Source organism: Varroa destructor, unplaced genomic scaffold, assembly GCF_002443255.2.
Source record: "Varroa destructor unplaced genomic scaffold, Vdes_3.0 BEIS01000004.1, whole genome shotgun sequence".
Classification (NCBI taxonomy): Eukaryota; Metazoa; Arthropoda; class Arachnida; order Mesostigmata; family Varroidae; genus Varroa; species Varroa destructor.
In genome coordinates, this window is record NW_019211457.1 from 4,899,317 (window position 1) to 4,922,032 (window position 22,716).

The 22,716-nt window shown below is 39.6% G+C and overlaps 2 long non-coding RNA genes across 11 annotated transcripts; one reads left to right on the forward strand and one right to left on the reverse strand.

The window, feature by feature from the left end:
- Window positions 1-4,499: 4,499 nt before the first annotated feature.
- LOC147755762 (uncharacterized) lies at window positions 4,500-7,125 on the reverse strand. Its single transcript, XR_015325647.1, has 2 exons — window positions 6,895-7,125; window positions 4,500-4,822 (listed from the first exon to the last, which is right to left on the reverse strand). It is a non-coding gene; the product is annotated as an uncharacterized LOC147755762 (long non-coding RNA).
- Window positions 7,126-7,129: 4 nt separating this feature from the next.
- On the forward strand, window positions 7,130-18,915 carry LOC111249965 (uncharacterized). Of its 10 annotated transcripts, none has more exons than XR_015325634.1 (6): window positions 7,130-7,602; window positions 9,827-11,385; window positions 13,489-14,576; window positions 15,286-16,801; window positions 18,185-18,272; window positions 18,598-18,915. It is a non-coding gene; the product is annotated as an uncharacterized LOC111249965 (long non-coding RNA). The 10 variants fall into 10 exon arrangements; XR_015325635.1 differs by having other exon boundaries at window positions 18,191-18,272; XR_002673143.2 differs by lacking the exons at window positions 18,185-18,272; window positions 18,598-18,915 and having other exon boundaries at window positions 7,138-7,602; window positions 15,286-15,671; window positions 16,309-17,115.
- The last annotated feature ends 3,801 nt before the right edge of the window (window positions 18,916-22,716 follow it).

Sequence of the window (22,716 nt, forward strand, 5' to 3'; positions counted from 1 at the left end):
TACGTAAAAACATGCCATAGGTGTATTGCGTTGTACTCCTCGCATAAGCTACGGGTCCACTAGGAGCTGGCAATGAGAGGCCGTCGCAGCGACTAACGCTAGGCGGAATCTTGGATCTCAAGCGCCGTATACTTATAAAAGCAAATACATCACGCGTCAAAAACACTGGTGATGGCTGCGGTAGTGGCGCAGCAAAACTTATCCTCAACTATCCCGTAAGTTAGGAATACACAAAGGGGGAAGACTGGCAAACCACTAGCCAGCATATTGCTTGCCGTCAGGATGACATGCCACACCCAATGACTAGCTCTGTACGGCAAGCAACTAGCCGCCGACTGGCGTTGCCGTATTTACCGACCCGCCATGCTCCGATATGCTTACCCACATTCGTGTGGCTCGCAACTTCTTTTCCTCCTTTCTATATTTTACTTAGTATTAGCGACAATGACAGCAGGAGCAGTAGCAGCAGCAAATGCCGACCCACGCAGCTTTGGGCCTCGGGCTTTGTCCTAGGGGTTGTGTGTGTGAGAGGTTATGCCCACGTTGGTAAGATTAGGGGGCGCTATTTTGAGATGAGTAGTAGAAGGAAGGGTACTGGCTAGGCAGAAACAAAAGGCACAAGAAGCAAATGGATTAGTAAGCCATCTGACAGAAGGAGAAAAAGTTCGCCATGTGCTGGCTTAATAGCCGGGTTGGCCGAAATTACTAAGCCGAGCACGCTACCATCATTTCAATTGGCAGCGTGGACTAAATACAGTTGGGAGCACTTGGAGATTGCAAAGGAATGAGCCTGTCACTATAAGCCTGATTTTGATGAAGGATACAAAAAGCCCTGCAAAGGCTTGAATCGACTCCTGTGATTAAAAATGAGGGCTGTCGCAATCGATAGAAGTACTGGAATGAAGATTAAGAATCAATAGAAGATTTAAGCCGGTGACGTGCGTAATCCTTTGGGAAATTTAGACCGCGATTTGTATGTGGTCAATGCAGATTTAATATATGCTGCGCAGCGGTCTAGACAATCTTCCCCCGCACAGAACAAACAGAAATATATCTGTTTGGAAACAAATAGCCTACGTAGTGACAAACGAAGGTGTACTACAGTAGTTGAATTAATTGAAAACAGTTACTAAACACGACATGAAAAGCTAAAAAACCACATCTTTTCAAAAAAGTTAAATGACAATTTTACATTGCAAGAACCGATGTACAGAGCTATTGCGTATTATAGAACTATGTTGAAGTACAGTCGAACGCAGAGCCATGATTGTGCCAAGCCTTTTGCATCCGTTCAAACCTGTGACTGCGTGCAATTTTTCAGTTTCCGTTTTGTCAAACGTAATGTATTGATTGCAACGCTGTACAATTTGTATAAGTAGTAAAACAAAGTACCTTGTATTTATAACCATTATAGTTTGTTCTATATTTTGTCATAGCGACAATGATGACTGTTGACAAACTGACAATTTCTTTGATAATAGGTGATTAAATGAGAGCGCTTGGGTCGTTCGGGTTGACTTTTGTACATAGTGCTAATTAGACGATAACGCTTTTAAGGATATCACATCAAAACGATCAATTGTCTATTGTCTCTAATGCTAGCGATAGCAACGTCGTGCTGGACAAACAAACGGCATATTGGAATTGCCAACTACTTAAACAGTAAACGACCGAACGAGTAGTTAGAGGCAAAGGAAGCTCGTGGAGTCGGGTCGATGTACGTATACGTATTACGCTGCATACATCGACTGTCAAGAAGAACGGTGATATTAACGTTTCCCTGGCCGCGCCAGAAGGCTTTCGAAGCAATCACAGCTTCGCATGCGATTTACTCTTCGATATAGCCTCTATATAATGTAATCTTTTATCACGTGAGGCTAGTGGTATATTAGCGACACAGCCGTGGAATGAAGACAGTTCCTATCGCATTTAACGTACCGGTAGCTATGTCCTACGAGTAAGTCTATAGAGTATGCATATTACAGGTCGCTACGTAAGGGTCCGATGGAGGTCAGGGTTTTTCGGGTTTACTCTCGACATGTACTTTCTTTGTGGATCTATAGGAAGCAAAATTCGGCCTGGTCAGAGTGATATCCTCTCTATCCGCGCGCTAAAGTATAGCAAAATAGCACCCTTGCAATCCGCAAATTTGCAACAACTAGAAACGACAACGGCTAGATGGAAATGACCGCACTCGCTTTTGCTGGCTACATCAGTAGCCAGTAAAAAGGACTTAGCAATAATGGTAGCTGAAAGTTATCCTTCCTTACGGGCAGACGTTTTATTCAATCGTATACAATTGGCATCGAACCCAGCCTGCCCAGTTAATTTCCGTTATTAGTGTACCACCATATTCAACTAGGCCTTATGGAAGTTTTTGCTCACCATTAGTCCACAAGCGGTGAGGTGGACGATGTTGAACAGTCATGTACGAGTCAAAAGCTAACCTAGCGTGCGTGCACGTTGAACGAATGTCTGAAGCTTTGCTCTTCGAAGTGGAGAACACTATTGGAAGTTATAGCATATGCTCAAGTAAGCAGTCGCTTGTCTATGTTCCGTGGACGCGACAAAGATCCTTAACGGACACCGTACGATCTAGTCTTCTTTGTCCGTAAATATCGTAAATGCGTGTTTTTTTTCAGACAAAAAATCGATTATCTGAACGTACTTTGTTATCTCTTTTATTGTTTTTGTAGTTCACAGTATCTTCATATGAAGGGTTATTGACTATTGGTTAATCTAATCGATTTCATTGATAGTGCAGCGATGACGCCGTTATCTACTGTCCTCACCCACAAAGTTCCAAACAACACGCTGTCAAAAACACAGAAGCTTCGGGAGTAACTTGATAATACACAGTTAATTAACTGTATTATTTATGGCAAGCTTGCCTGCTGCCGACCGATAATTTCTAACTTTATTACCAAGGTTTTAATTAATAATAGAACTAGAATTTACAATAAGCTCTAAATATCGATGCCATTTTTTATTACTAAACAAAAAATGTATAATTAGCAGCACAATCGAAGGCTTTCACCTGTTGGTTCTCCTGCATAGCTAACATGCGTCATAGACATGCTACAAGGGCATCGTATAGACTCCCATGAGGTATGTTGACTTATGCAATCATCTCTCTGCTTTTAAAGAGTACTGCCAGCAGTACTAAATGCTAGAGCTGCACGCTAACCCTTGTTTGTCATACACTGGAAGAAATTATGACATTGCGGACTGAATGACAACGTTAGCTAACGCGCAGATTCATTCACCACAATTTATTAGCCCCTTCGATTTGTTTCTATTCTGGGCTGGAACAGAATCCGCCCCAGTGCATGGCCTATGCGTAATGTTTTTTTCTTTGCCAGTTTCTATCTTTCATACAAAAACATTCGCGTACTCCCTTCATTTAATTTAGGCATCGTCACTTGTGCACAATTTTTACATGTAATTAAGCACAAAGATGAAGCGAAATTATAAGTATATATTTTGTATTTGTGTTGCATTACGTTTTACGTAAGTGAACGTTTTTTCGCGTTGAAAAAGCGGCACAGTTTAAAATGGATAGAAACTTGTTGGCTTGAGCGCATACTTCAGAATTCATGGATGGATTCTTTCAACAACTTATAACTTTGGTGTTGTCAGGATTTCGATACGAATTCAAGTCCTTTGCTTAAAGTTTAAAAGAAGCTCGATTTCAGATAGTCACTTTGGAACAATATGGCCTCAAGAGCACAACCCTGTAGCACACTAAATAGGCATAGAAAGTTTCGTCCGGATCTTTTTTCTTTCACAAAATCGTTTGTCAGTTTTTATCAATGTTTATCAAATAAAAGTAGTACATGTATTTTTTTCTTCGATTCTCCTAGTAGCGTCATTCGATTAACCTGCTAAAGCATCTTACTAAAACAGACATGTTTGTTGTTATTGTTGTTGTGTGTAAATTGATATTGCTCGTCCTCTAAAAATGTGTATATTTTTAATTGTTTTTAGTTGTTTAATAAATTTTTAAACGTTATGAAACAAAGATACATACTATTTATCATTGAACTACTGGACGCCAGCCCGAGCTTAAACTTTTATTAAAAATAGGCTAACTATTGAAGTTTTCAATTATCAGTTTTTGGAGAGGGCGCTTAAGTTGGCATGTACTTGAACGTGTTATCGAAGATTTGAATTTCTTACGTAGTGTTTAGTTTACGATTAAAATCCCATGTAAAGAGTAGCTACTATTCGACAGATCTGTTGGTATTAGCCAAAATTCTTTTGTTATTTTAATAATTCTCTATCACAGTACAAAGCTCAGTTATCGCGGTCTTGATATTGAGTGCAAAACCAAAACCAACGCGTTTAATTGATCCGCACAGGTTTTACAAAGACGAAATTTTCTTTATCTTCTCAAAACGGGATCTTCAAAACGTGTTGAAAGCAGTGGAAAAAGCGAGCAAGTGTTATTCCTTGCCATTATTCTATAATAGCGAAGAAATAAATATGGACAACAAGAGTAAGGATATCGTAGTTTATTTTCGAATTATCTCATTTTTTCATGATACATAAGTAGATCTAAGAATGGTCCGTTCTTCCCATAAAATAAGAACACTAGGTAGTTAGTTTTATGTTTCAAGAGCATTTGGGCGAACTTGGGGAGCTCTTGTCGTTAATGGGAAATGTAATAACACAGAGTGCAGGAGGGTTCTGCGATATATTATGTTTGGTCTGAGCAGTCTCCGCAGATAGCAGTTCCTTCAGAGAATTTTTTCTACCAGCCTCCCAATTGTCTCTCCTGCGGAATCCTTTTAATAGCAACGGATCCAATTGCCCGGCAAAGCTGAAGAAAAATTGAAGTAATGAAATATCATTAAATGCTTCATTGCCATGCCGCGCCATTAAGCGGGTGCTCGGACAACCGACGAAGCTACCTCTGACTTGTCCGTGTTTAAACCATATACACAAATATATATAACAACAGAGCATATATGTATATATATGCTTTGTTGTTTTTCTTTTTTATGCGACACAGAGCATATACATAGTTTACTTAAAATGTTCACGAATAAAAACATGCACCCTTAATATAGGCTAATATGAAGCGAATAGGGTATATCTAAATATGTGCGTACTCTATAAAGTATATGACTAAGCGGCCCTCGAACCATACTGGCTGACGGCCTCGGCGGCAAAGCCATTCCATCAGAAAATTGTTGACTTTTGATATCGCATAAAAATAACGCCATGTTGGTTCATTCGGCTTAGACTGAATATCTGGATGCTGAGAAGCTCGAATGCAATGCCGCTTGTTCAAGGCCAACGTGCACAATATGCACGACTTGTACCTATAAAAATGAAATTTATTTTTTATGGAAACGTACCCAAAGCAATCGCCCCCTATACGGTTACAACATTTTATAGGCTATTTTCTACTTACAAGAAGTTGGTAAGTTGGGGGGTCGAGGGGTGCTAACACTAATTAGAATTAGGCAGCGTGAATGAGGATATAGGGATCTTTACACCAGATATTGAATAGGGTTGTTCGAGTCACTGAGAAGGGAACCGGAACCGGTTCATATCCAATTCATATAGTGTTCTTATTACACAGTGGAAAGTTACGATTATATAGTGCTTTTTTCACGTATAATACAACGATTTCTAAAGTTTCTTCGATGTAGCGTCCTAACTTGTCAAGCATCCTGTACACAAGTTATGAAAATCGTAAGATCTTCGGTGTTTCGAGGACTTCGTCTAAACATAGATTGCTACGGAAAGCTAGCGATTTATAAAGAAGCGAAGGGCTATAAATATGCAAACGCTTGAACCCGATTCGCTGTAGCTAGCAAACCGCTCGCCATTTACCGAAGTTACTTGCAGCGGCAATAAATTGTTCGTTTAAGCCGTCAATATAGTATAAACAGTAAAAGTGATGGCTACAAAGGCAAGATGACTAGGTAGTACGTTCTGTAGTATTATGGAATAATGATGCCCCATAAAATCAAATAAGCCATTAAGTGTGATGAACAAGCTGCTGTGATCATGGAGGCTTTTGAGGAACACAGAGCACGAAAAATACGGCGTCAATTCAATATGAGATTTTTCAACGTACATGCTATAAAATTATACAGAAAAAGTACTGAAGTAAACGAAGAATGTGGTAAATAGATTTGTCACGTATCGGGCCAGAATAGATGTGTGAAGAGGTGTGGCAGTGTTTAAACACGTTTTCGAATTTCCATTGTACTTTAAGAGTTCAATATACTGGATAAGCTGGTTGTATGTGTTGAGCTAAAATTAAATAGCACTTTCAATTTCAAATCTAACAACGACCAATACATTCGGAAGAACGGTATATGGATATTTTGTTGAATAACAATTTAAGTTCAGTAAAATAATAAATTTCGTTTTGTTGTCCGTAGTGGCGATTTTAGGCACGCATCTTCTAATGGTCAAACATAGATTTCTTGGAGATGCGGCAATCTCTGCAGGTGAATCGTAACTACTGTAGTTCAGATGTTATGGCTTAAACTTTCCAGAGTATTTAAAACACGAAAAACGCGAAATTGCATTGTACCAATCCAAACTATACTCAATCTATCACATATCAACAGTATTCATACTTTTCGTACCGGCAACGGACGATACATGCGTATTTGTAATGAAGGAAACGAAACAAAAATACACTTTTCAGTAAAACCAAAAAATTTAAACATTGACGAAAGCCTTTAGAAGCTACGTATCGTCAAGACAAATAGACTTTTCCTTTACTTGTCGATTTTTCTAATATTAGCAGACCGGCAAATTGTAACTATGTACCGCTAAAAGCACTAGTATTTTGGATTAATGTCTTTAGCAGCATTTGAAATAACACAGACATTTATGTCGAGTACAAGCTACATCAGATTAGCTTACAAGCCACTTTATAAGCCGGGGAATATCAACTCGAAAAACCTTAGGGATAGCATGTACGATTGCTTTTTCTGCACACAGTCATGTACGATAAACAGAACATTCTCGATGTTTTCAAAATGACCGCGCTACAGTAGCTACAGTCGATGCACAGAACTAGCGGTTTGATATCGGATACAAATCGAAGAGAGTACGTATGGCGGTTAGATGACTTCACATGCTTTCTTGTTCGCTTTGTCGTCAATGAAACTTTACTCCCAAACAGAGTGACGTATAGAAAATCGTGTTGCCCTTAGCCGTTCATAGAATGTTAGCTGCGGAAAAAATTTTGCCAAAAAACACCTGTATTCATGGCCGATTCGTCTAAAAGGATGGTTGTCAATCGAAATTTTTGTACAAATAATTAATACGATTTTGCTGTTTCTAGCGCTCGAAAACGTCACGTCTTATGACGTCTGTGAACGACACAGCTATGCTGAATTATATTTCTATTTGTTCTATGTGTATTGCTTTGCTATTTCGGTAATAATGTACTAGCCACAGGAGTAAGTACAATGTCGGTTCGTTAAAAAGTTGTCGAGAGCGGGAGATTGCTCTAGATTCAGTAGAACCAATCTTTAAAAATACTTGAGTGTAATGGTACTGCTTCGTTCTTATCACAAAGTCCATACAAAACAATTGGTTTAATTTTAAATCAAGGACCCTATTGAGGTAAGTTCGCAAATAATTTCAATCAATGTAAAAGTTTACTTTAATCGGCCAACAAACATGAGCACCTAAACATATATTTATTAAAAACAAGCGTTTGTAAGTTGTTTTCATATCTAGTGCAAAGGACTTGGGTAGTGTTCATGTATTGAGGATGCTAAAATCGAGAGTCTGTTGCGTAAAGGGATCGAATTCCTCTATACATTAGAAAACTGTTATCTTTCCTGCGGTTTGGAATAGCCTATTACTTCCTTAGTAGCAATATTTTCCAATGATTCGATAAGAAAACTCCATTTTCCGCTGTTATTATTATTCCTGTTACTACAAGTCTCTAAAAAAGTTCTTGTCCGAATTTATTTTCATTTTTGAAAAAGTTAAACTTTCAATCGAAAATAATCGTCCAGCTAAAACGGTTAGGCTTTGTAGATGTCCTCAAGCAACGAAAGCCTTTACAAACGTGCAAAAAGACCGGTGAATATGTTAGTTTCAAAGTGCTTTATCTTGGTACGGAGGGCACATTGCTCTACGTTACAGAGAATAGGGCAATTGTGGACAAATTCGAAAGGCAGAAGATAATTTGGTGATCCGTAGGATCAAATTTGGCAAAACGGAAAAAAGGCATTTTACTATTGTACCAGCAGTTACGTGAGTGGTCTTTTAGGGTATCTGCGCTGTCTCCCTCAGCAGAAACAGCCACAAAGTGACAGTAGTAATTAACCTCACGTAAAGTTATCGCTAAAAAGTGAATTTGCGAGATTTTTTTAATCGTAACATGCTTGTTTCCAAATCTTAGACGCATGGGATGCATGTTACATACATACATACATACAAGGAGTAAAAGGAATGCTTTTAGGTCTGTCGAAAAGGGGGAGGCAGTCTGAGATTTATGCAACCGATAACACTTCTTGACATAAAGATCGAAGTATACTAACTGCTAGAAATTACGTGCCCAACTCAGCAGCGCCGCCTGCTAGCCCTCAATATCGGAATAGTCTCGGCCGCTCTTAAATTTTCAAATATGAAGATTTGTTTTTTCTAAGATATGTTTTTGTCATAAAATTTTCTCAACTCAAGTTTACCCACAACAATGATTAGGACTTTTAGAACTAATATCAAGCAGTTGTTAAGGAAAACCAATGTATAGCAATAATCACCCATATAAATATACAGCGATTAAAGTCGACGAAACACGCAGGGGAAATAGGGAGAGTATATATATATATATATATAAGCTACTCTTGGAGTATTCCATTAGTTACTCAAAGTCTACATAATTTTATGTCCTGTTTTTATTTCCTTACTTAACTACTGAGCCAAGACTGAATGTTGTGTTTACTTGCAAGATATCCTTCGTCCATTTTAGGCTTCGAATCATTTTAAACTTATTACGACGAACAAACAATATTTAAAACGCGGACACGAGTAACTAAAAGTTTTTAATACTATAAGTTACGCAGCTATATGAAGTGCTTAAAATCGATGTAACATTATTTTTACTTTGGATCCTATTCTGAAATCCATAGGTCATGCCGACTTTGAGTGAACAAACAAGAGGAAAAAGATCTCTGAGTAACTTTGTATTCACAGAAGCATGTGGAACCCTCAAAGCCGTCCGTTTATATTGAGTCAACTCTGATTTGTACGAGAACAGGATCCATGCGACCAACAATTTTTCAAATCTTGACCGTCTAAATCAAACATTACAGACCGCTGAGAAACTTCACCTCCAATTATCCCTACATATAGAATGTACTCAGGTTATATAGAACTCTATGGCCAAGACATTTGGTAGAAAAATAGGAAGTGTAACATATGTGCCTTACTCGACCCAAGAGCTCTGGAATTTGATGCTGTTCATGATAGTCGCAGGACCTAATAGCCCTTAGAGAGCCCTGATAAAAGACCATCATAGCCTTAAGGGAGTAACACCTTCTTAGCACTTCACCTTGAGCCTACCACCAGGTAAGGTAAATGGCAGTTCTTTTGGGAATGCCGATGAATTGGAGTCACTTATCTTTTCGGAGCTCAAGGGATATTGAACACCTGTCGAACGAGTTTTTCTCTAAACAGCGGCAATCTTTAAGACAAGCACAAAGAATCAATGCACGACACATAAATTTCATTGATATCAAAAAGCTTGTTCCTCAACTTAGGCAATGACAATAAAGAGACGATAATGTTCAGCGTACAAATGCGGTAATTGTATATTTGCTCTCTGTCATTACAGGAAAGACTTAGGACAGAGAAAGAAAAAATCCATGGAAAGTATAACGTTGGAGTGCACTGAAAGGACATGAATTACGAAACGCCCGCACTATCGACAGCCGAGACTTAGTACCAGAGGTAAACAAACACCCGAGCATAAGCGGAGACACATTTTCCTTGACGCATGTGCCAAATTACACGCGTGTGCCGATCGACAGGCATGGCTTCAGTTTCAAAATTCTGCGAAGACGTTGAGCAACGGGCCTCATACAATAGCAAAGTCGACGATTCTATCATCAAACACCAAAAATCAAAGCAAGTTGTGACGTTATTAATTTACCTTACGTCGGGCCCATTTAGTGACTAAAGGGATCAGATTTACTTAGAAGTCCCAGCAATGAATAGTTGCGACGACCTCGGCGAAGTACGCAGCCTATATACACTCAGAAAGCCCGTATACCGATTGACTGTTTGGAATATCAAAGCCAAAAATTTGGCCAAATGGTACAGAAATTTGCTCGGAAATTAAATTGACGAAACAGTGACAATAGCGGCTTTCAAAGAAGCTAATGCTGTAGAAAGTGACGATACTCCCGTAAGGCAAACCCCGTGCGCCACTCTGCAAAATAACTAAAGCCAGCGAGCATTCTCCAGATGCGATCTGATGCAATCTTCAAGGGTGGCCAGTGCATTCGTTGCAGGGACGTGGGCCCAACGTGTGGACGCATCACCTCTGGAAAAAGATTGTTGGAGTGAGTTTAAGGTTAATTCTCTGGAGATATGCTAATGCATTATACGTTATCCAAAATAGTACCAATACTAGTAACAAATGCGTTAATTTTCATACTTATGAACTGACTTGATGTGGTTCATACCGGATATGTTGAAGTAACGATAGAGGTGGATTCCGGATGCAAGGTGACTGATGTACCAATGTTTCAGTACAAAAAGTTAATATTCCTGTTAAACGTGACAAATAACAAGAACGCGGTTCTGTATTCGTTCATTGAAGTTGATGCTACGTAGAATCGCTGACAGGGTTATCACGGCGGTACCTTTTGGACGATGTAGCTTTACCTGTCGATGTGAGCATCTCGCTGGGCTAAAAAAACCTTCAGATTGAAGGGTGCCATTGGTGTTGTGTCAAGATCTAGAGTCATTAAGCTGTCGGAACGTTAGCAAAGCCCATTTACGTATTGTATAGTTTAATTCTTACCCCAAAGCCTACAAGCCAAGAATTGTGCGCGAGGTGAGTGAGTACGGTACAAAGTCATTTATAAACAACAGAAGGAAAAGAATTGCACAAAGTGGAAGGAAAACCTGCAAAAATAAAGAATCGAAGTTCAGTTAAAACTGTGACGAAATAATGCAAATATCTGAGTCACCTCTATTTCCGCCTTCAGTTTGTACATAACGCAAAGAGATATCGATTTACTTGCACCCAGGGCAGAGAGTGTAGTCAGTCGTTTGTTTGTGCACAACCAGTCCTGAATGGATCCACGAGTCAACAGAGGAATCGATTCCGGATAACCGATTACTGTCAATGAATGCATCGATTAGTACGACGCGTACTGAAAAAACGTAAGTTTTGAAGTCAAAGCGTAACCTAGTCGATAGTGAAGCTAGCAGTAGCAGCGGCCCGATGATTCCGGCGCAGACATAAAGTTATATACTTGTTGCATGAGCAAGCCGCTAGAGCGCGTTGCGTAAGTGAGTTATCTACAGCTGGGTTGAGCTTTGATATATTTATACCGACTGCATCAATGCTATGACATGGCTGAATGATTTGAATATTAAAGCGATACGTCTGGGGAACGCCTAGTGTTATGGTGGTCTTGGAACAAGGGTCATTTAATATCTACATTCAATGTGAAACTAGTATTAGGTTTTTATTTATTTACGTTTAGTATTATCATACAGTCTTGCTACAATTTTGTGTCAGATACAGACTGTTCTTTAAGGTCATAGACCTATATAGTATAACATAAAGTTAACACGAGATCCGATATTAGCTACTATCATAGCGAAAGAAAATTTTTACCACTAAACACCTGCTTGCGAATAAGCAAAAGGACATAATAGAGATTAACGCTACGCATAGATCCTTAAACCGCGATTTCAACTTACAGTAATCGAAGCTATGTTAAACCTATTCTACAATAATAATAATAATTATTATTATCATAACAAAAAATAGCAAAATCTAGAATGGTTCTACTTAATTATTAAATAATCGATAGTAGAATAACCGATCACAACAGCATTTGTTGACGCATGCGTCATTTTCGTTGAAGAGTTTGTTGAGGCAATTGGTAAATAGTATCAAGTACGCCGTTAGAGTTCAGTTGCTCATTACACATACCGAAAACGTTCACGAATTTTCGCCTTTGAGGTCCCATTGTCTAAGGAACAGTACTTGCCAGTTCAGCAAGACAACTGATAGAAAACTTTTGCAATTCAAAAAGGAAAAACAACCCACGATGACCAATCGTGGGTATAATACAACAACATTCATTCTTCAAACAATTAACGACGGCAATCTTTAATAAGAGACTCGTAAACGCAGTTTGACGGCACGCGTCATAATTTCGATATTTTCGAAACATGCTAACCACTGCCCCGCCAACATTAGCTTATATTATCTGTGATTCTTGTACGTCTCTCTGTATACCTGCTGAAAATTAGTACGAAGAAAAAACGGAAAGAGCCACGGAGCAGGGAGTGACCGTTGATGAATGGTTGGTGCCCGTGCTCGCATAAGCAAGTATGGTAAACTCGTGTTTATAATGAACGGGTACTCACTCAGTGTTTATAGCTTTTTCAAATATTTTAAACCACATAATATTAGAGAGAGTACTTACTGAGAAAAGCAGGCATTTATCTCTTACGTGCTACGCTCCTTTAGGTAATTCTTTTCTCACTTTTAAACAAGGCCTTATAATCAGTATCAATGTATCAGTCACTGAGCACGCGCTGACTATATCAAAAACACATTAAATGAATAGGTAGTACTTTAATCTGACTCTATTCCTAGCTAAGCCAGACGGTTGGCCAACGTCGAGCTTGTCTTTCACAAATAGTTCAGCGTTATATGAGTACTACACTTATTTCTATATGACCATGCATACAGAAGAACATAACTTTTGCTATCTGTTTTGTCCAACAATTTTCCCTATATTGTCTATGCAATGAGCAAAATGACATATACATTGATTCATATTCTTTTCAGTTTTTTTAGTATCTGGAAAAGCTTTCTTGTGGCCAGCCCTGTTGCACTTAACCAACCATGACTTGATTACAGTTAATTACAGTAAATATGTGTAGTTGTGTTAAAGGCGTGAGACTAAAAGTTTTGGAGATTTTCGTGCTCGGATTTCAGCGGCAACTTTCGTCGTGCAAACGTGTCTTTGTAGAAGCAGCCCGCTAGAGGATCAGAAAGAGGACATAGGAAAGTGCGACATGAAAAAACCTGTACAGAAGGGGGAATAATTTTGATAGAAACGATCAATGACGATAGAGGGAGCGGCACCCACGGCCTGAATATGGTAGCACGTGGAACAATAGCTTTACCAATCGGTTTAGAAGTTAGAGAACGCTCTTCCCTCACTCGAAAAAGGCAGTCAGGCGTTTATCTTAATCGAGATCATATTCTTATAATCAAATGGTAATATTCTCCTTCACTAGCGGATCACTTTCATCGATGGAGAATCGAAGAAACCTAAAGGAAATGTCGGCGCATCAACAGTTGTCGACTGGAAAGTGGTCACGGAATTTCTTTAAGCCTTCTCAGACTTACAGTGCCGTAATCGCAAGTTTCGTCAAGAACGAGGAGGTAAGAGAAGCAGCTGGCCAGTCGAAGCGTTATGGAGCACATGATGAACTCGTGGTCCTGGATCATTGCTTCTCGTTATCACATACATTATGTGGCCGGTTAATGTCATTCAGTTATGCTACCGTGCTGCGTGCTAGATCTGTTCCCATAGCAGCCATATGTTGGCTATGTTAACGGATGAAAATTGCAGGCTTACTCTCAGCTCTCAGTTACGCGGAAAATATGTCGTTTTTGCTCAAACATATTTTCATTATGTGGCACATGTGTATGGCCATAAGATCTGGTAAGAAAAGGCGATAAAAGAAACATATAGTTGTTTGATTTACGTTTTAAATGGCAAAAGTGGTTCAAGTTGTATAAAAAAAAAAAACTTTCAGTTACTTGTTGAAAGAATGGAACAATTGGGACTCTGTTACACTCACGCTCGAAAATTACGGCTACGATTACAGTTCGAGGCGGGGTTTTGAACTACAGTATTTAAAAAATTATGCTAAAGCAGAAATAACAGGATCTGATGAGCCGTCATTCACCGGTATACCTAGACCGTTTAGTTGATAAGCGAATTGGTCTGCATTTTGCCCTTTGTATATGTGGGGAAAGAAAAAGATCTAAAATTCAGTTGAATTCACCAAATCTCTATACAGTTCTTCGTCCTTCCGGAGGGGTACCGAGAACCGCGACTTCAGCATAGCATAGGCGGTGGGTAAATTTAAATTGGACACTGCGTGACAACCGGGACAAGCTCCATCCTAATTTTAAGTGAATCGGTTGCAATTCAGTACTGCTGGCTTAATACAGGTTCTTTTATAGCGAAACCGTAGGGCGACAAATGCGCGAGTAATATAGTCATCCGCCCGCGCACACGATTGAGGTTAGTCCACATGTTGGCTTATCGGAATCAGGCAGGGGATCATCTTCAATCAACAACGGCTTCTTTCACGTACGTGTATACACAAGTCAAAGATTTGTGCCTGGATACCGGCGTTTATGTATGCACACATGACCTTAAACGTAGTATGTATTTCTTACTTGCATGTGCTGGTATGAAACATGCAACTGTAACAAATGCCCTTAGGTGGAAGGCTTTAGGCTGAAGCAATCGGCTTAGGCCTAATCATCAACCAAAGTTCACAGTTTTCCGTCCCATATTAATAACAGTTGCTGGTGTATGTGCAGATATTTAACTTACATTCACGAAATACGATTAGCTACGCTATTTCTAGAAAAAAGCTACGTGACGTGGAGCATCATGTGAACACGTAACGTATGAAGGGAAGGATTGCGTAATGGTTTTGATTTTGTAAGTAATGTATTATTAGAAAGGTAGTACCAATTATGTCTGATCCGTTTTACATAGCAAACTTAAGAAAATCAATATTCTCGGTAAAACGATGACGTAAGTGAAGCGTAATAAATCGAAACGGAACATCTCTCAGGGTGTTCTCTGAGTGAAAGCACAAATGAAAGGTTTATGAATCGTCAACTGGTTCCTATCGATGACTAATAAAACTCTACAGTGCGAACCGTGTGCGAAGTTCAGCGCAATTATAACGCGAGTATATGAATTTGCACAAAAAAAAAAAAGACGAGTTTGGCTTGAGATTGTACAGGGTCGTCAAAGGGCTAATAAGGAAAATGATGTCTTCTAGGAAAGAAAGAAATTTACGAATATACCAGAAGCGCCGGAGAGATAGATGACGAGGACACATGGATGCGAAATCGGTGCGAGTTTCAAGAACAGGCAACTGTGAGGCACTCCTGAGCTTAGGAGTCGGCTAAAGGAAACCTTTAAAATCGGTTCAATTGTCATCAGGTTTCCTCTAAACCTATGCTAAACAATACTGTCTCCTCAATTATCGCCTCATCAATGGGAAAGCGGCAAAGCTTTGACTGGGCTTCAGCATGAGCCTAGCAGGCCATGTTAAACTGATGCTCACATTGAATCGATTTTTGAGGTTACACGAACCATGTGATTCTAAAAGGCTAAAACTACAAACGTACAACAGCGATAGGTCGCCCACGAAATACGTTGTAGGTGTGTTGTCCATTTCCAGAAATACAGAAGCGATGACGTCGTCAGCCCTTCATTAACTTATAGTGCTTAGTTTTTCTTTTATTTAACCCTATAAAAATAGCTTCCTTATGGGTTCTGAGTCTGAAGAGCCAGTACCAAGCGGCTAACAATGACGTTGGGGCCTTAAACGATAGTTTACAAAACTACAATTTACATTCGGATTTATTCTGTGTGCAGTTGTTAAATAAACTAGGTGCCCATTCATCGGTTCAATAAATAAATTAAAAAGTAATTCCACAAACCGAGCTAAATAACTAATAGGCGAATCTGATAACTAAAAAGAATCTTGATTTCAAAATGTGACAGTTATAAAGCTATACCGACCAAACTGTATTTTCTAGTAAAGACAGAATTTTCTGCTTTTCGTACCTTAGGCACGAAATTTATAACAAGAATTGTTGTAAAGCATTGTATTTGGAATAATAAAAAAAAAAATGCACTAAAGAATAATGAAATTGCAAATCCAACGTATGCCACTACAAAAAGCTGTTCACCTCTCAAGAGCTTCCTGTCGATGTATTTCCATCTTTTCTTTTGTGACCTTAATTAGAATTAAACTTAAGAAAAAGACTAACATATTTTTATACACGAACTTCAGCAATTACCAGCATCTCTATACCGCTGACTCTCAAGAGCCGGAGTAGATTAAGCAACATCCGAATTCGGTGTCCTCTCATAGTCGGTGAGGCTAAACGCAACAGGGGGGGGGGGGGGGCAGTAGCCATCTTTCAAGATTCAGTGACTTGCCCCGTTAATTGACTAAGATGGCACAAGCGCTTCGGTCCTAGATTATTCGTCGGAGTGGAACGAAATCGCTATTTCGTTGGCAAGTGTGTGCATCGATGGGGAAATGCCTAGAGCAAGCCTAGCATACTCGCGATTCGGAACAGAAGTTTCTCCAGAGATCAAGCCTTCTATACTAACGTACTGTGTATAACTCAGCGAAGGGGAATTCAGTTGACGGCGGATACGGTGGAAATGGCAGGCGTGGTGGGAATTGCTTGGGCAACGGGCACACTTTTAGGAGACGACTGCAAACCCGTAGTTGAATTTATGGTAGCTCGCTGATAGTTACTTCGACTACAATTCATGTGAGTAGTAAGCCATCGTAGTAGAACTAGTATGCAGCGGATAGCCCTTAATTAAAATATGAGGCGAGCTGACCCTCGAATTTTACCCCCGAAAGAACCTATCTCTAGGCAATGCTTTCACACTGTTATTACATGTGCATAGTCGATCTGAGCGGCGTATGGTCAATAATTACTAATCCGAACTAAAGCTGCTATACTGAAATGTCAGAAGTGTAGTAATCTGCGCTTAAAGCTGTTTTATGGAACACGCACATGTCCAACTGTGGTGCTCTGCTATCGAATAAATGGTCCAAACGTGCTTTCCAGAGATAAAAGTTGTAGTTTTTCATATATATTTATTTATGCCATTATGTGGGGTATAGAAGATATGCGCTTGCGAAGTAAAACACCTGAATTAGATAATCTAATTTGTCCACGTGTACTCTTATATCCATATGCTTTCATTTAGTAGTTACAGGACAGATTTTTATATATATTTTACATTATTTAATTATAACACACTTCGATATGTCATGTCAACTAACTTTGTTGAATTTATACAGAGTTTACGTTTTTCTGAGACTGGATCCTAAACAAAAACACAGCTCGGCATTATAGACTAGTTCTTATAGTGTCTTACACTAATGTGGTGCTGATGTATACCAAGGTGAAACTAGTTCAGATCATTTTAGCCTTTGGAGATGTCAGTAGCACGAAGTCGACCGTATAGGATAGAATATACAAATACAAGAACCTACTGTAGATACGATGTCCTTTTACGTCAAAAAAAAAGTAAAAAATTAAAATCCAAATACAATTAAACGATATATTTCTCGTTTTCGTTCCGATCTTCGCATCTCACCATATTGTTTCGGTAGAACTTAAATAATCAGACATAAGTCAGAATTTAATGAAAAGGTATTCGTACATAAACTTTACATTGGCGCATAGACACTAAGTTAACTAACTACAACCCTACGATCGAGTAACACAAAACAGAATTCTTCTTTGCAAACAATAGTAACAGGTATCTATTGTATCATTTTCTCCCGTCTGATCATAATGCGATCGTACCAATCGTAGCCGTAGGCACGTGATAACATGCGCTAGATAGATCATAACTTAGTTTAACTTTTAGTTTGTTTAAAGGAAAGATTAATAATAAAAGATTGCCTTTACATTTTAACCATTGCACGATAAGGAGGTAATGCTGTGTCGAGTACCAGGTTAATCCGTCGATATCTCTAACATCTGAATGTGCATATGCAGAGCTCTGGCAATCGACACCCGTACACCGATCACTCGTTTTCACTTACCAATTCCTACAGACGACCCGCAGACGATATATCAACCTTATTTACACAACGGGAACTATTTGACCTCTAATCCTTTTCTCCTCCGCAGGAACAGGAGACTACCGTCCGGTGAACGGTCTTCCCGACAGACCGCTAGAATTTGACACTGTCGGGGGCGACAACGGCATAAAACCTAGGTCCGCAGGCCCATCTCTTAATTTTCTCTTTTGCTTGGGCTGTCTTAGGCAGTCCCACGCACTCCGGCTCCATTTCATTCTCTGTTTTCATCTTGTGTCATTTATGTCCCCCTTTTCTGCCCGATCCATGTCACCATATCTTGCATCACGCTCGTTCCACCTAACTGCCTTACGCACTGTATTCCCCCGCGCGATGCACGCAGCCTCCCTCAAAGCAATGGGTAGCATATATCCGGAGATCAGGCTAGCTCACCGTATACAAACTTACTACATTTGACTACAACGGCGACAAGACGATTAATTAACTAATGAACTACGCTTCCAGGACCATCGGTATTACTATGTTGTCATACTCGTCGCGGTCGTTGCCAACACTGGCAGAACCAAGGCCGTAAGTGCCACTGACGGACAAACCGGCAGAGAAGAAAGAACATTGTAATTAAAGGAAGCAGGGATGTAGCAACAACAGTGCGGAGGGACAGCGAAAGGGGGTTCAAAATAAGAAGTGGGGGTAAAGGAAAGGGCCAGCAAGAAAATGGTAGCTTCTGGCTCGTTGGTTTGTTTGTCATAGCTTTGAGAAGTTGTCCTCCCTAAAATAGAGCGCAGGGCACGTGAGCCTAATAATAACTAATCACACAAATGCTTTAGCGTGTTTTCATTGTTGGTATCCCGTGTTCGGTCTTTCGAGTTTCTTCGTACCATACTCATATTTTGCCCCTCTTTGAGTCGGAGCTACATAGCACGTCCGTCATCGCCGCCACCGTGACTAATCAGCCTGCAGAGTCAGACGGGAGTCAGGAACAATGAGTTTGGAGTGTCACACTAGAATTTCGAGCGTCAAGTCGGTGATTCCTAAATCCTAAATCTAAGCTGAGCTCGAAACCAGAAGGGAACTGTCTGTGCCAAGCACGACAGAAGGACTAATGCGAACAGCTTGTATGTAGCTAGCAGAAGTATCGACGAGATTCCGAAATGTTTCGGCAACGCGCCGCCCCATGGGAACGGCCGGGTGTGTTTATTAGGCTCAACATCGTGAAGCCTCGACACGAACGAGAGGGACACATAGATCGAGATAGGTACTAACATTGTCTCATTGTGCTCACCGCATATAAATGCAGAATGTCTTCCCGTTTCAGTTGTATCCTCAGTTCAGTCCACTATCATCATACCCATAGGAAAACATATACATGCGCGTCTAAATTTATACTTGTACACTCACCAAGAGACCCTTCATTGATTTGAAATGGAGCGACACTTCGCTGTGGTAGAGATGAATAGTACGAGCTATGAGCGATATTGCTTGTTTGCAATTTTAAGGGAAGATGCCTCTAACCTGTCTGTTATGGCAAACTAGTCCCAGATGATTTGTCTTCGTGAGGAGATTAACAATCGAACACACTTAAACACTCGTGTTTGTACGCCTACGTGCAAGTGGGTTACTGTGCCGTGTTGGCTTACTGAACGAACGTTAGTTCTCATATTTTTTGCCGCTTAGGCTTTTTCGTGTGTCCTAGTTACCGCATTGGAAAGCCAGACGCGTGGAAAGTTACACTTACTGTTCCGAACGGGCTAAAGTCCACCTAGACGAAGTGGATTTGTGCGTGCAAGGGTCATTACGCAATACGCATAGTCGCGGAGGCTTAACCGGCGCCCGCACCGCGGCCGACGTCGACAACGTCATCATGCGAAACTTTTGGCCTGTTCTGTACGTTTTTCACGCAGGTTGAAAGACAACAACCCTAAGGAATCGTTTGTGTTACTTCAATAAAGAGAGTTAGCAAAGAAAAAATAAGTGCGAGGGCTATGGCATTGCCAACCTCGGAAATTCTAAGAGGTCATGAATGAGAAAGCCTAAACCTTGCCTTATGGGCCTAAAAATATTTAGATTAAAGTAAAATGATTCACTCTATAAAGTAAAGGATTTAAAACGGTGAACAGAAGTCAGAAGATGGACCTACGAATGAATACTTCCATGGGTACCTCTTTTGTTTGTCCCCGAGTCCGTTTATAGTCCAAATGCTACCAGAAGATTATAAAAAGGACACTTATTTCTTTCTTAAGAGCTAACGGCATTCAAAGTATTAAAAAAAAAGGCATTAAAAAGTGGCAATTCAGATCGACTATCAAGTGGATAAAGTGTGTGAACCTTTTGTCTTAGATCCCAATGGATTTGGAATACCTGCTCAGTTGTGGGAGTTAACGCGACTTAAATTATTCTTGAAACCTCTAAGATTTACCTATAAGGCGCTAAAAAAATACTTTTTCGAGTCTATCTTTCGTCGACCTTCTAAAAATATGAGCTAAAGTTATAACGCTTATTTTTGAGACAAAGCGGGGGAAAAAGCGATGGCAATTCTGTTTCGAGTCTTTATGTTTAGCAACGCTTACTGCTTAGCAAAATCGGTTCTTTAAACTTTATGTGCCTAGTCTATTTTTATATAATAGTTTTTACTAAAGGGTTACGTCCAGAGCTTCAAACTTAGTTCTAACGAAATATTCACAACTGTTTTCTTCGCCATCACTATGGATAACCTATTTCTTTTAGCTCTGGTAAGAAATTCTAAGCAATTACACATTCGATTAAACTGCTTGAGCTTTTTTTAGGTATGTATTTTTTAAACATATGTGTTTAACGGAAAAACATAGAATGGCCTTTCATAGTTTCAATACCTCTTGCCTTTATTTGCTGCGTGCATGTGCCTTCACCAGTTTGCGACAACCCATTTATCTTAGCAAACCCATGTGATCATCCAAATGTCAATTTCTCAAAAAAAGGGCAAAATTTATTTTCAAAATATTACATTTTTATCAATTCTCCTGCCGGCTACCAATATTTTTTGAGCGTCCTGCGCACCCATTCTACGTCGATGTGGTAGATGTCCGCGCGAAGCACCTCTGATTCTTTCAAATGCATAGCAACTCAACATGTTGGATGGCAGATTATTAAAAATAAGATGTTTTCAGAAACAAACTAATTAGAGCTAGGATTGGATTTAGTAAACACTGCTTATTGTAATTGGTGTTGAATTGGTGCGTAGAACGCCGGGAGAATTCAAAATTTAGGCGGTGCTTTCATAGACCTTCAGCCACTCTTTAATTCCTTCATTCGAAGTGCTACGGTATCTTCTTAAGCTTCAAATCAAATAGACGAAATAAGTGGAGGCATAAAGAAGGTGAAATGGGAGACCGAACTATGCGTCCCGTTACTACTGCTACTATAGACTGCGTATATAATTCTCATTGGATATGGAACAGGCAGCAAGAGAGAGGGATCTTCTAATCAGGTCAGATGTTACAACTAATGTTCATTCATTACTACTTTTGTTCGTGCGTTTAATTTTATTCAAAAATGTTCCCATTCAATTTCAAAAAACCGCGTTTAAGGTTGCGAAAAACTGTTTGGTACCTATTTCGTATTGTAGATATAAAAATTGTAGATAGATAAGCACAGCGCTTAATTAGCATCCAATGTTTAGCCCAGGTTTAATTATATATAACGTAACATTAATTTCTTGTGAAAGTGATTTATTATCATTGAAAGAGAACAAGTTGCTTGTTCCGCCAAGCTCAACTTAGCAGTATCTGTCCCACTTTGCAGGACATTTCCAAAGACAATTAGACACCCTTCATACACTGGATAGATTTCTCCATATAGAGAAATGTGCATGACCACCAACGTCTTTCACCGTACTATGCATAGCCGGAGACGGTAGCGGGATAGCATCGTCTGTAGTAACAGCTGTCAGCGGCACTTCAGGGAGTGGCAGTCTTGACAAGCTGAGTTCTCTGAGACACACAGCGGAAGCAAGGAGCTACTTCAAAACATGACTAATCGATTTTAACATTATTACTACTTTAAAACTGCTTACGAAGTTGTGAATATATGAACATTAATTGATAACCCTAATTTTCCATTAACTGATGAACGCCAACACTTATGCCTCTAGGCATACAAAAAAAGGAGGATTTTTTAACTAGATATAGGCATTACGAACAATATCACCTAGCACATACCCGATATTCCTCTGCATTGCTACATGATAATCCTTGATGCATTAGCAAATAACCATATAGGTAGAATATATATCTACATATATCATACATCAAAAGTGTAAAAAGAAAGTTTCCATATATATATATAAACATTTCCTATATATCATACACCAGAAGCATATCATGAGTTGTGTTATTGGTAGAATTCCCATAAACATTTACGGAATGAATGATGAGCCCCAAGGATCAGAAGGCCGTAACGTTTTTCTCTACTATTAGTCATTTTGCCAGCCGAATGCGCAAATCAGACAAGTAAAAATTCACATAGATGGCTGTCACCCCTCTCCCGCGTCTTTCATACATACTGTTGCAGGCAGTTTCTGCTTGATGGACATCAGTCCGTCTTACACACAGCACATCACTGTTCCCGATCACTCATCTCTTAGCGACT